Below are 13,112 nucleotides of genomic sequence, written 5' to 3'. Positions count from 1 at the left end.
CTGTGATTTATGTCAAAGAGTGTTCTTCCTATGTTTTCCTCTAAGAGTTTTATAGTGTCCAGTCTTATATTTAGGTCTCTAATCCATTTTGAGTTTATTTTTGTGTATGGTGTTAGGGAGTATTCTAATTTCATTATTTTACATGTAGCTGTCCAGTTTTCCCAGCACCACTTATTGAAGAGACTGTCTTTTCTCCATTGTATATCTTTGCCTCCTTTGTCATAGATTAGTTGACCATAGGTGCGTGGGTTAATCTCTGGGCTTTCTATCTTGTTCCATTGATCTATGTTTCTGTTTTTGTGCCAGTACCATATTGTCTTGATTACTGTAGCTTTGTAGTAGAGTCTGAAGTCAGGGAGTCTGATTCCTCCAGCTCCATTTTTTTCCCTCAAGACTGCTTTGGCTATTCGGGGTCTTTTGTGTCTCCATACAAATTTTAAGATGATTTGTTCTAGCTCCGTAAAAAATGCCATTGGTAATTTCATAGGGATTGCATTGAATCTGTAGATTGCTTTGGGTAGTATACTCATTTTCACAATGTTGATTCTTCCAATCCAAGAACATGGTATATCTCTCCATCTGTTGGTATCATCTTTAATTTCTTTCATCAGTGTCTTATAGTTTTCTGCATACAGGTCTTTTGTCTCCCTAGGTAGGTTTATTCCTAGGTATTTTATTCTTTTTGTTGCAATGGTAAATGGGAGTGTTTCCATAATTTCTCTTTCAGATTTTTCATCATTAGTGTATAGGAATGCAAGAGATTTCTGTGCATTAATTTTGTATCCTGCAACTTTACCATATTCATTAATTAGCTCTAGCAGTTTTCTGGTGGCAGTTTTAGGATTCTCTATGTATAGTATCATGTCATCCGCAAACAGTGACAGTTTTACTTCTTCTTTTCCAATTTGTATTCCTTTTATTTCTTTTTCTTCTCTGATTGCCGTGGCTAGGACTTCCAGAACTATGTTGAATAATAGTGCTGAGAGTGGACATCCTTGTCTCGTTCCTGATCTTAGAGGAAATGCTTTCAGTTTTTCACCATTGAGAATGATGTTTGCTGTGGGTATGTCATATATGGCCTTTATTATGTTGAGGTAGGTTCCCTCTATGCCCACTTTCTGGAGAGTTTTTATCAGAAATGGGTGTTGAATTTTGTCAAAAGCTTTTTCTGCATCTATTGAGATGATCATATGGTTTTTATTCTTCAATTTCTTAATATGGTGTATCACATTGATTGATTTGCGTATATTGAAGAATCCTTGCATCCCTGGGATAAATCCCACTTGATCGTGGTGTATGATCCTTTTAATGTGCTGTTGGATTCTGTTTGCTAGTATTTTGTTGAGGATTTTTGCATCTATATTCATCAGTGATATTGGTCTGTAATTTTCTTTTTTTGTAGTGTCTTTGTCTGGTTTTGGTATCAGGGTGATGGTGGCCTCATAGAATGAGTTTGGGAGTGTTCCTTCCTCTGCCATTTTTTGGAAGAGTTTGAGAAGGATGGGTGTTAGCTCTTCTCTAAATGTTTGATAGAATTCACCTGTGAAGCCATCTGGTCCTGGACTTTTGTTTGTTCGAAGATTTTTAATCACAGTTTCAATTTCATTACTTATGATTGGTCTGTTCATATTTTCTGTTTCTTCCTGGTTCAGTCTTGGAAGGTTATACCTTTCTAAGAATTTGTCCATTTCTTCCAGGTTGTCCATTTTATTGGCATAAAGTTGCTTGTAGTAGTCTCTTAGGATGCTTTGTATTTCTGCAGTGTCTGTTGTAACTTCTCCTTTTTCATTTCTGATTTTATTGATTTGAGTCCTCTCCCTCTTTTTCTTGATGAGTCTGGCTAATGGCTTATCAATTTTGTTTATCTTCTCAAAGAACCAACTTTTAGTTTTATTGATCTTTGCTATTGTTTTCTTTGTTTCTATTTCATTTATTTCTGCTCTGATCTTTATGATTTCTTTCCTTCTGCTAACTTTGGGTTTTGTTTGTTCTTCTTTCTCTAGTTTCTTTAGGTGTAAGGTTAGATTGTTTACGTGAGATTTTTCTTGTTTCTTTAGGTAGGCTTGTATAGCTATAAACTTCCCTCTTAGAACTGCTTTTGCTGCATCCCATAGGTTTTGGGTCGTCGTGTTTTCATTGTCATTTGTCTCTAGGTATTTTTTTATTTCCTCTTTGATTTCTTCAGTGATCTCTTGGTTATTTAGTAACGTATTGTTTAGCCTCCATGTGTTTGTCTTTTTTACGTTTTTTTTCCCTGTAATTAATTTCTAATCTCATAGCGTTGTGGTCAGAAAAGATGCTTGATATGATTTCAATTTTCTTAAATTTACTGAGGCTTGATTTGTGACCCAAGATGTGATCTATCCTGGAGAATGTTCCGTGTGCACTTGAGAAGAACGTGTAATCTGCTGTTTTTGGATGGAATGTCCTATAAATATCAATTAAATCTATCTGGTCTATTGTGTCATTGAAAGCTTCTGTTTCCTTATTTATTTTCATTTTGGATGATCTGTCCATTGGTGTAAGTGAGGTGTTAAAGTCCCCCACTATTATTGTGTTACTGTCGATTTCCTCTTTTATAGCTGTTAGCAGTTGCCTTATGTATTGAGGTGCTCCTATGTTGGGTGCATATATATTTATAATTGTTATATCTTCTTCTTGGATTGATCCCTTGATCATTATGTAGTGTCCTTCCTTGTCTCTTCTAACATTCTTTATTTTAAAGTCTATTTTATCTGATATGAATGTTGCTACTCCAGCTTTCTTTTGATTTCCATTTGCATGGAATATCTTTTTCCATCCCCTCACTTTCAGTCTGTATGTGTCCCTAGGTCTAAAGTGGGTCTCTTGTAGACAGCATATATATGGGTCTTGTTTTTGTATCCATTCAGCCAGTCTATGTCTTTTGGTTGGGGCATTTAATCCATTCACGTTTAAGGTAATTATCGATATGTATGTTCCTATGACCATTTTCTTAATTGTTTTGGGTTTGTTTTTGTAGGTCCTTTTCTTCTCTTGTGTTTCCCACTTAGAGAAGTTCCTTTAGCATTTGTTGTAGAGCTGGTTTGGTGGTGCTGAATTCTCTTAGCTTTTGCTTGTCTGTAAAGCTTTTGATTTCTCCATCAAATCTAAATGAGATCCTTGCCGGGTAGAGTAATCTAGGCTGTAGGTTCTTCCCTTTCATCACTTTAAGTGTATCATGCCACTCCCTTCTGGCTTGTAGAGTTTCTGCCGAGAAATCAGCTGTTAACCTTATGGGAGTTCCCTTGTATGTTATTTGTCTTTTTTCCCTTTCTGCTTTCAGTAATTTTTCTTTGTCTTTAATTTTTGCCAATTTGATTACTATGTGTCTTGGTATGTTTCTCCTTGGGTTTATCCTGCATGGGACTCACTGTGCTTCGTGGACTTGGGTGGCTATTTCCTTTCCCATGTTAGGGAAGTTTTCGACTATAATCTCTTCAAATATTTTCTCGGGTCCTTTCTCTCTCTCTTCTCATTCTGGGACCCCTATAATGCGAGTGTTGTTGCATTTAATGTTGTCCCAGAGGTCTCTTAGGCTGTCTTCATTTCTTTTCGTTCTTTTTTCTTTCTTCTGTTCCGTAGCAGTGAATTCCACCATTCTTTCAGGTCACTTATCCGTTCTTCTGCCTCAGTTATTCTGCTATTGATTCCTTCTAGTGTAGTTTTCATTTCAGTTATTGTATTGTTCATCTCTGTTTGTTCTTTAATTCTTCTAGGACTTTGTTAAACAGTTCTTGCATCTTCTCAGTCTTTGCCTCCATTTTTTTTCTGAGGTCCTGTATCATCATTTTCACTATCATTATTCTGAATTCTTTTTCTGGAAGGTTGCCTATCTCCACTTCATTTAGTTGTTTTTCTGGGGGTTTTTCTTGTTCCTTCATCTGGTACATAGCCCTCTGCCTTTTCATCTTCTCTATCTTTCTGTAACTGTGGTTTTTTCGGAAGCGCAGAATCTTAACCACTGGACCGCCAGGGAAGTCCAGGATACATCTGTTTTTATTTTCTCCCTCCCTGCTCCCATAGAGTATATGTTTCATCTCTGCATCCTCAGCTTCAAGCAGTATATTGGCACACATTTTATGCTCAAAAACTATTTACTGAATGAATGCATGAACAAGCTTGGAGTTTATGTTACTGACTACTGAGTGAGAAGACTGATTTTTAAAAATATTTTTTAATTAGTTTATTTATTTAGGCTGCGCCAGGTCTTAGTTGCAGCATGCGGGATCTTCGTTGCGGCATGTTTAGCTGTGGCCTGTGGGCTTCTTAGTTGCGGCATGCATGCGGGATCTAGTTCCCAGACCAAGGATCGAACCCAGGCCCCCTGCATTGAAAGCACGGATTCTTACCCACTGGACCACCAGGGAAGTCCGAGAAGACTGATTTTTGAGGTTCCAGGATCAGACTACAGTGGTGAATGCCAGAATGAGCTGTCTACTTTAATAATTCGAGGGAACAGCTTTCACATATAAAAATTGGCAGAAAACACAGGAGTTTCAAATCATAAAAATCTCAAAACCACTTGGCAAGCAGGGCTGTGCCATATCCATGTTGTGCCATGAGGATGAATTATCGCATGGAAAACGGTTGTCATTTCTATAATTTCTCAAAGCATCCGAGAGCCTCAGAAAATGACGTCCCCACTCTTCCCTTCTCAACCAGGGGTTTGAAAAGCCATTCCCAAACTTCCCTCTGAGTCCAAATAGAGGTGCTCTTTCTTTTTAGTTTCCTTTTTCAGTTCAAGTGCTATGGAAAGTAACCACGGCACAGCTAAAATGACCCCAGACAGGAAGAACAAGAAAGGGCAAGTCATGTGGAAATCGGGGGTTGTGTGTACAGCCACTGCCGTCCTCAGAGAATTGCCCAACACACCCTCCTGGCCCAGTTCGGGGATCTGGACCAGGAAGGCCTGGCCACGAAAGTGACCTGCCCACCTGCCCTTGGGCACTCCCACAGCCTCTGCCATGCTGGCACCGGGATGGGGCCACCTTGCCCAGGTTGCCATGGAAGTGGACGGGGACTGAGCTGATCCCATGACCTCTGGCCTGGAGCCAGGACCCAGGCTCCCAGCTGACAGGGAGTGCTCCCCTGGGCTGTCAAAGGCCCTGACTCATCTGTCCTGGCGCCAATAGGTGTGGCCTCAGCAGGGACTCTACCAGTAGGGGCCTGGGTGGCCTCCAGGATGCTTTCCTGTCAGCCTGGGATCCAACAAGAGCACTCTGGTTCCCTCAGAAAAGTACACTCAAGGCCTGGACAATTCAGCCCGCCCACACTGAAACGTAAGGCAAGCACGACTCTTTCCACAGGGATTAGCCTCACTTGGCCGCCCAGTGCAGTGGGGGGACCCCGAGCACTCATGGAATTGAAGCCCTGGCCGTCTCTGGCCTCTTTGACACAGTACTTTTCCAGCTTTCCTGCTACACTGCTGGCCTCTTCGGTGACTGTCTTTCGTCCTCCCCTTGGCTGGGGGTGCTTCCAGGCTTCTGTCCTCATCTTCCCTAATTTATGCGTCTCCCCACCCTGTTCGTCAGTGAGCTCACCAAGCTTGGTTTCAAGGATCACTTTTTGACAGCTCAAACTGTAATTGACCTTTGCACCACTCTCTATTTCCCAGGGCAGAACTTTCTAGGGGCTCAATGGATGTGGACTCCTAAATTTCTACCTATAGCCTGACTCCCTCTTCTTGGCCTGAATCCAGCCAGAACAGACATTTCTGCCCAGGCCATGCAGCACCAGGGGACACTCCTGGATGGCTACAGCCCTGCCCTTCTATCTCACCATGTGACCGCCAGTCTCCTCTTAAGGCACCAAAGGTGAATCTGGTCAAAGGCCTCCTGCTTCTGGCTTCCCTTTCAATTTCTCCAACTTTCCACCCTTTCCTGGCCAGAAGCCCAGAAAAGTGACCTTGGGACCCACTGCCACGCCTCTCCTGGCCCTGCCTCTATGTTTCTTCCCACAATTCCTGGCGACCAGAAGGGACAAAGGCTGGATTTTCACTTCCTCTAGATCATATCCTCCTCCTCAAAGACAAGTCCCGTGGCCCCATCGATGGTGGAAGGGGTACTGTCTGTCCATCCTGGAAGAAATACTGTGATCTAAATTCTCCAAGAAATTCTCTCCGATTCTCGCAAGAAACTTAGGAAAACCTTCCCCACTCCCAAGCAAATGGCTCCTCAGGCTGCCCAGGGAGAAGGTGGCCTGTAGAAATGCAAGACAGAAGAGCCCATTTCAAATTCTCCAGTGTTCCCTGTTTCAAGTGGATTTTCCCAGTTACACCTCATGACAACCTATGCGGCAGTTACTATTATTTGAATTTTACTGTTGGAAATATTAAAGCACAGAGAGGTCATGTGAGTTGCCCAAGTCACACAGCCAATAGTGGCAGAGCTGAGATTTAAACCAGGTCCTGGTCTCACTCGGGAAACAGCTGTGGGTCCATGATTGTATAGCGTTCCCTCTGATTCTTTTTCTTCTTTCTCCATTAGCCAATCTCACGCTAATTTCCCCTTTAAACTCTGACTTTGCTCTTTCCTCTGAAGTCCCCCATCAAGCCCCGGGCCTAGACCCCCACCATTTCATTTCTTGATTCCTGCCCCAGCTTCTCAGTTGGCCTTTTACTGCCAGTCCTTGCTTACAGTACATTTTTACACAAAAGCCAGGCTATTCCTCCTAAAACCCTGCTTTCTTCACATCGTTATAATCATCTTTGGCTCCACATCTTCAGCTGCAAGGCATCCTGGCATTCAGGGAGGACCTCAGCCCACTCCTGCAAAACTGCCTTCCCCAACTTCCCCAATTTGACTGTCCGGGTCAGTCTGTGCAGACCCCCAATCACTCCCAGCACCTAGAATGCATCCTTCTGTCTGCATAATCCTGTCTCTCCTCTAAGGCTCTGCTCAGTTCTCCCACCCCTCCCAGGCCACCCTGACCCACAACAGTCCTCTCTCTCCACAACTATACTCTTCTCTAAGACCACACAGTTTGACCCTGAATTGTCCCCTAAGAGACCCCTATGTTTCCCCAGTGTGACTGTGAGCTCCTCAGGGATGTGAGTGATGTTGAAACAGGAGGGAAGGGGGCAGGGCATAACCTTTAAAACAATGACATAGCCATAGGACATGACAAAAACTGATTAGAACCAACTAGAACCAAGATGGCGGAAGAACTGACTTCCAGTGGAGCTTGAGCCTCATTATACGCTCATTGTAATGCATTAGCATATGCTAAATGACACACAGGAGCCATGACAGTTCCGAGGCTGACCATAAAAGGCCAAAAACTGGGCAGTAGCCCAATTCCTGGAAACCCCCACCCCTTCCTCCAAATAGTTGGAATAATCCTCCCACTCATTAGCCTATGAAATTACCCAGCCCATAAAAACTAACCACCTCATATTTCAGGGTCTCTTGCCTTCCGAGATGGCCCACACTCAGTCTGTGGAGTGTGTTTATCCCAGGGCCGTTCTCGCCTTTTGAGACAGACCGCATTCTGTCTATGGAATGTGTATCTCTCTCAATAAATCCACTTCTTACCTATCACTTTGTCTCTCACTGAATTCTTTCTGTAACGAGACATCAAGAACCTGAGCTTCATTAAGTCCTGAGACCAGGTGTGCGATCTCAATTAAAAGATAGCGGGGGTGAGGGGGAACTTCCCTGGTGGTGCGGTGGTTAACAATCAGCCTGCCAATGCAGGGGACATGGGTTCGAGCCCTGGTCCGGGAAGATCCCACATGCTGAGAAGCAACTAAGCCCGTGCGCCACAACTACTGAGCCTGCACTCTAGAGCCCACGAGCCACAACTACTGAAGCCTGCGTGCCTAGAGCCCATGCTCTGCAACAAGAGAAGCCACCACAATGAGAAGCCTGCACACTGCAACAAAGAGTAGCCCCCGCTTGCCACAACTAGAGAAAGCCCGCGTGCAGCAACGAAGACCCAACACAACCCAAAGCAGCCAAAAAAAAAAAAAAAAAAAAAGATAGTGGGGGGAATTCCCTGGTGGTCCAGTGGTTAGGACGCCTTGCTGTCACTGCCAAGGGCCTGGGTTCAATCCCTGGTCGGGGAACTAAGAGCCCACAGGCCATGCAGCGTGGCCAAAAAAAGGCAGTGGGTTCGAGTCCCAGTCTGGGTTTTGGCTGGGTTCAAGTCCCAGTCTGAATTGTGCGGTTTCAGCGTCATACATTTCCTTGTAAACCACTCTCTCCCCAACGTTTAGGGTACTTTACTAAAACGGCAGCTGCCCAGGTCCCACCTCAGACTTGCTAAAGCAGAATCTCTGAAGGTAGGCCCAGGTGTATGTATTTTTTTGGTAATAGCTTAACTGAGATCTAGTTTACATACCATGAAATTCACCCTTTTTTCTCTTCCAGTTTTAGTGAGATACGGTTGACATACAGCACTGTATAAGTTTAAGGTCCATAGCATAACGATTTGGCTCACATAAGTTTAGTGAATAAGTTTAAGTGAACTTAAAGTGAACAATAAGTTTAGTGAACATCCATCATCTCATAAAGATACAAAATAAAAGAAAAAGAAAAAATTTTTTGTCCTTGTGATGAGAAAATTCGCCCTTTTAAAGTATGCAAGTCAGTGGTTTTCAGTACTTTCACAGAGTTTTGCAAGTATCACCACTAGCTAATTTTAGAACATTTTCATCACCCCCAAAGGAAATTCCATACCCATTAGTAGTCACTGCCATCCCCCACCTTCCTCCAGCCCCTGGCAACCACTAAGCCACTTTCTGTCTCTATGGATTTGCTTATTCTGGAAATTTCCTTTAAATAAAATCATATGATATGTGGTCCTCTGTGACTGGCTTCTGCACTCAGCATAATGTTTTTAAGGCTCATCTATGTTGTAGCAGGTGTTAGTACTTCATTCCTTTAAATTGCTGAATGATATTCCACTGTAGGAATAGACCACGTTTTGTTTCCATTTATCTTTTGCTGGATATTTGGGCTGGTTCCACTTTTTGACTATTATGAATAATGCTGCTGTGAACATTCGTGTACAAATTTTTGTGTGGACATAAGTTCTCACTTCTTGTGGGTAGATACCTAGTAGTAGAATTGCTGGGTCGTGGGATAACTCTCTGTTTAACCTTTTGAGGAACCACCAAAGTGTTTTCCCCAGCAGCTGCACCATAGAACAATCCCACCAGCAATGAATGAGGGTTCCAGTTTCTCCACATCCTTGCCATATGTATTTTTAACATGCTCCACAGGTATGACACAGTTTGAGCATCCCTGTGCTAAATTCTGGAAGCCCTGCTTGTGTACATCCGGAGAATTACCTGGGACTACTCCGAGGTGTTGGGTGACCCTGGGTTGGATGACCTTCTGAGACAGGAGGGAATAGGGCAGGACACAACCTTTAAGAGAATGACATAGCCGTTTAGGATACGACATAAACTGGTTAGAACCGGCTAGGTCCAAAATGGCGGAAGATTCAACTTCCAGTGGACCTTGAGCCTCATTATACTCTCATTGTAATACATTAGCATATGCTAAATGACACGCCCACAGGCACCATGACAGTTCGGAGGCCGGCCATAAAAGGCCAAAAAGTGGGTGGTGGCCAAATCCTGGAAATCCCCACCCCTTCCCCAAAATAGTTGGAATAATCCACTCATTGGCCTATGAAATTACACAGCCCATAAAACTAACCACCTCCACAACCCCCAGGCCTTTCCCTTTCCAAGATGGCCCACACGCTGTCTATGGAGTACGTAACTCTCTCAATAAATCTACTTACCTATCACTTTGCCTCTCGCTGAATTCCTCCTGTGCCGAGACCTAAAGAACCTGAACTTCATTAAGTCCTGAGATGAGGTGTGCGGTTTCAGCTGGGAGATCGTGGGTTCGAGTCCCCCACTAAGCCAGAGACTGTGGGATCGAATCCCAATCTGGGGTGTGCGGTTTCACTTCCACAGAGATCCCCAAGTGCGGGTGGTGGAAATGGCGTGACTATGAGTGTGAGCATTGCAGCCCAGGTGCTAAAACTAAAGGCCCAAGAAACTGAGTGCTTAGAGATATTTAGGCGGAAGTAGCTGGGCTAGGGGGAGGGCCTGAGACCAAGCCAGTTCCTGACTCGGCCTTTGAGTTGCTGTTTGTGTGTGATTGGGTCACTTAGCCTCCTGGGAGGCCTCTATTATGTAAAAAAAAAAAATGAGGATGGTATCTGCTCCCCATCCCCACCCCCACCCCGAGAAGGACGTTGTAAGGTTAAAATTGGTTAATCGAAAGCATACGGGGAGCTTCTAAGAATCCACCTGCCAATGCTAGAGGACATGGGTTCGAGCCCTGGTCCGGGAAGATCCCCCATGCCACGGAGCAACTAAGCCCGTGTGCCACAGCTACTGAGCCTGCGCTCCAGAGCCCACGAGCCACAACTACTGAAGCCCCGCGCGCCTAGAGCCCGTGCTCCGCAATAAGAAAAGCCACCGCAATGAGAAGCCCGCGCACCGCAACGAAGAGTAGCCCCGCTCGCCGCAACTAGAGAAAGCCCGCGCGCAGCAACGAAGACCCAACGCAGCCAAAAATAAAATATATATATAAATTTTTTTAAAAAAAGGAAAAAAGAAAGCATATGGTGCAAGTTCTGGGTCACTCCTTTGCGTGATTATGCTATTATCTCCGTTTTGTCCTCAGGTGGGAACGCGAGGGCGTGGTCGATGGGCCTAGGCAACGCCACAATTTTCTGGACTGACCTAGCTGTTCTGATTCCTTCCCAGTGCCACAGCCATGGTTTAAATCCCCGCCCCCGGGGCTTTAAAGGACTAAAATAAACAGGAAGTTTCCATTTCACCTCGACCTCACTGAGGCTTGGGCCGCGTGTGACTTTTGCTGTCCAGTTCCTTATCTCTCTGGAAGGACCTGTCAGGCTGAGCTGTGGCTCCTTTGTACTCACAGCAAAGCGTCATCTTTTTTGTTCGTTTTGGGGTTGTTTTGTTTTGCTTGTTTCTTTGCCTGTATAACTTCCTGTCCAGAAGTGATTCTAGTCGTCCCCCCACACACACACGCTTTTACAACATCGAGGGGACATGTGCTGAAGTCACAGGGTTAGAATTCATAGCAAAGGCCCCCACCCCAGATCTTGCTGCAAATCCAGACGAAGCTATTTGTGTGGGACGCGGACAGTTGCTACTCAGAAGCTCAGTTCCTGGCAACAGGAAGAGTGAAACCTTAGTCCCTGGAACAACTGAAGGCTGTTTTCTTGCCTTGCCGGGACAGACTCCCTGTGAGGTCGGTCAGAGTCCGTTGAGACCCAGCTTTTCTTTGTCCCTGGGCTTGTCATCGAGTCCCAGGCAGGACTGAGCGAGGGTCACCGCGTGTCAGTCAAAGGGCGGAGGAAGGGGTGGGTGACTGCTGTATGCGGGCATCGGGGGTTTTGTTTCGTCTCTGCCATGTAAAGGACAGCAGATCCCTGCAATGGGTCTACGTGGAAATAGTCGTTGAGAATAAACAGCTGTTCACAGCTGACAGCCATCACTGATCAGCCTCCCTTCTCCTGCTTCCTGGAATTGTATTCCTTGGCTGGGAGATGAGCAGATGGTGTAAGTTCATTTGCGGCTATGGAATGAAGGCTTTCCCCCACCCCTTTTTAAATAGAAAAACAAATGGATTCCACATGGGCTGCTGCCCAAGTCTTTGCTAAATTTTATGGAGCCTCTGTATGTTTCTCATGTTGCCTCATCATCCGGATCTCAGTCATAAATAAATAAGCCCATCGGAACGTCCGATACTTTCCTTACCAGAAATCAGATGAGTCACCCAGCTCCTCAGCCTCCCTCTTGCAGAAGCCAGTGAGAGTGGAGCTAAAGGGGACTCTGCCCTGAGGGAAAAGCAGGTGAGGCCTTTGCCCCCTGCCTACTCGGCAGTCTTCTAGCTTTTGGAAAACAGTTCCAGTCCCAGGGGGTGGTGGGGGAACTCTGTTCATGACTGGAAGAGTCAAGACAGCTTCTCCTACGTAGGCTGAGAAAATTCCCAGAGCTCTGAGGAAGAGCGAGCAAGGTCACCCCTGAGGAACCGAGGCCACGCAGGTGCTCGGGCTATGTCCCCAGGGCCATGTCCTAGGGATAGAGGCTGTTTGAGATAAGGCTTTGAACTGGAGGGAGAAATCCATGGGAGAGCTCAGGGCGTACCTTCTATTCACTCTAGCTTGCTTAGGGTCAGCCCTCCAACCTCATCCAGCCCCAGGCCAGGATTGGGGGACAGTGAGAATTTGGACTCTGAATGCACCCACACTGACCTTCCAGAAGCTTCGGCTGGAGTCACGTTCCAGACCTCGCTCCTCTGCAGCATCAGTGGATTGGAGCTGCCTTTTTCCTCACCAGGCACACTGCCCACCCAGTTTGATGGGTTGGGGGCCACTGCGTCCCCGGGGGGCAGTTTCTAGCCTGGCACTAGCATCCCCACACCTGGCACTGACAACCCTCAGACTCCAGGGCATCGTCCAGAATGTTGATGGTTGGGAGATGGCTCTGGAAAATGACCAAAGTTTAAAAATAACTAAACAGTGCCTCCCAACCCACCACTCTGACTCGCTGCCTGGCTGTGTGGAAAGGGGGACAGAGCCTCCTTTTCCAGGAGCTCAATTCATTGGCTAATGATGCAAGGTCAAGATGGAGGGCCTCTCAGCCATCCCTCCGCCATGAGGGCAGCCAGGCCTTGGTCTCTCAGGCTGATGTTCCTCAGTGGTTACAGGGCCAAATAACAGCTCCGCTAGCCTGAGGTTGTCAATGAAGATAAAAGGAGATAATGTGGGGGAACTCTCAGGAGTGCTGGAATGTTCTATATATAGCTTGATCTACCCAAGTGTATACACATGGCAGAATTCACTGAGCTGGTCACTTAGGATTTATGCACTTTGCTGCATATAAATAATATCTCTCAAAAAAGTACAGTTGGAGTGAAAAAGAGCGAAAAATGAGATAATAGACGTGCAAAGGCACTTTGTACCCTGTAAACCATCTGTTTCATAGATTTTTTAAAAAAATTTTTTTAAAAAGAGAAGCCACCACAATGAGAAGCCACGCACCACAACGAAGAGTAGCCCCCGCTCGCTGTAACAAAAGACCCAACGCAGACAAA

The 13,112-nt window shown here is 45.3% G+C and overlaps 1 long non-coding RNA gene across 1 annotated transcript in view; it reads right to left on the bottom strand.

Annotated features, from left to right (window-relative positions):
• Positions 1-11,816, bottom strand: part of LOC137757324 (uncharacterized) — a 44,725-nt gene extending 32,909 nt beyond the window's left edge. The window contains exons 1-2 of the long non-coding RNA XR_011072326.1: positions 11,774-11,816; positions 9,314-9,391 (exon numbers count right to left, since the gene is read on the bottom strand). This is a non-coding gene — a long non-coding RNA (uncharacterized lncRNA). The remainder of the gene's footprint in view (positions 1-9,313; positions 9,392-11,773) is intronic.
• Between the last annotated feature and the right edge of the window lie 1,296 nt (positions 11,817-13,112).

This window comes from Eschrichtius robustus, chromosome X, assembly GCF_028021215.1.
Source record: "Eschrichtius robustus isolate mEscRob2 chromosome X, mEscRob2.pri, whole genome shotgun sequence".
Lineage (NCBI taxonomy): Eukaryota > Metazoa > Chordata > Mammalia > Artiodactyla > Eschrichtiidae > Eschrichtius > Eschrichtius robustus.
Note: the sequence above shows the minus strand (reverse complement) of the source record. Positions and strands in the feature narration are given on the sequence as shown.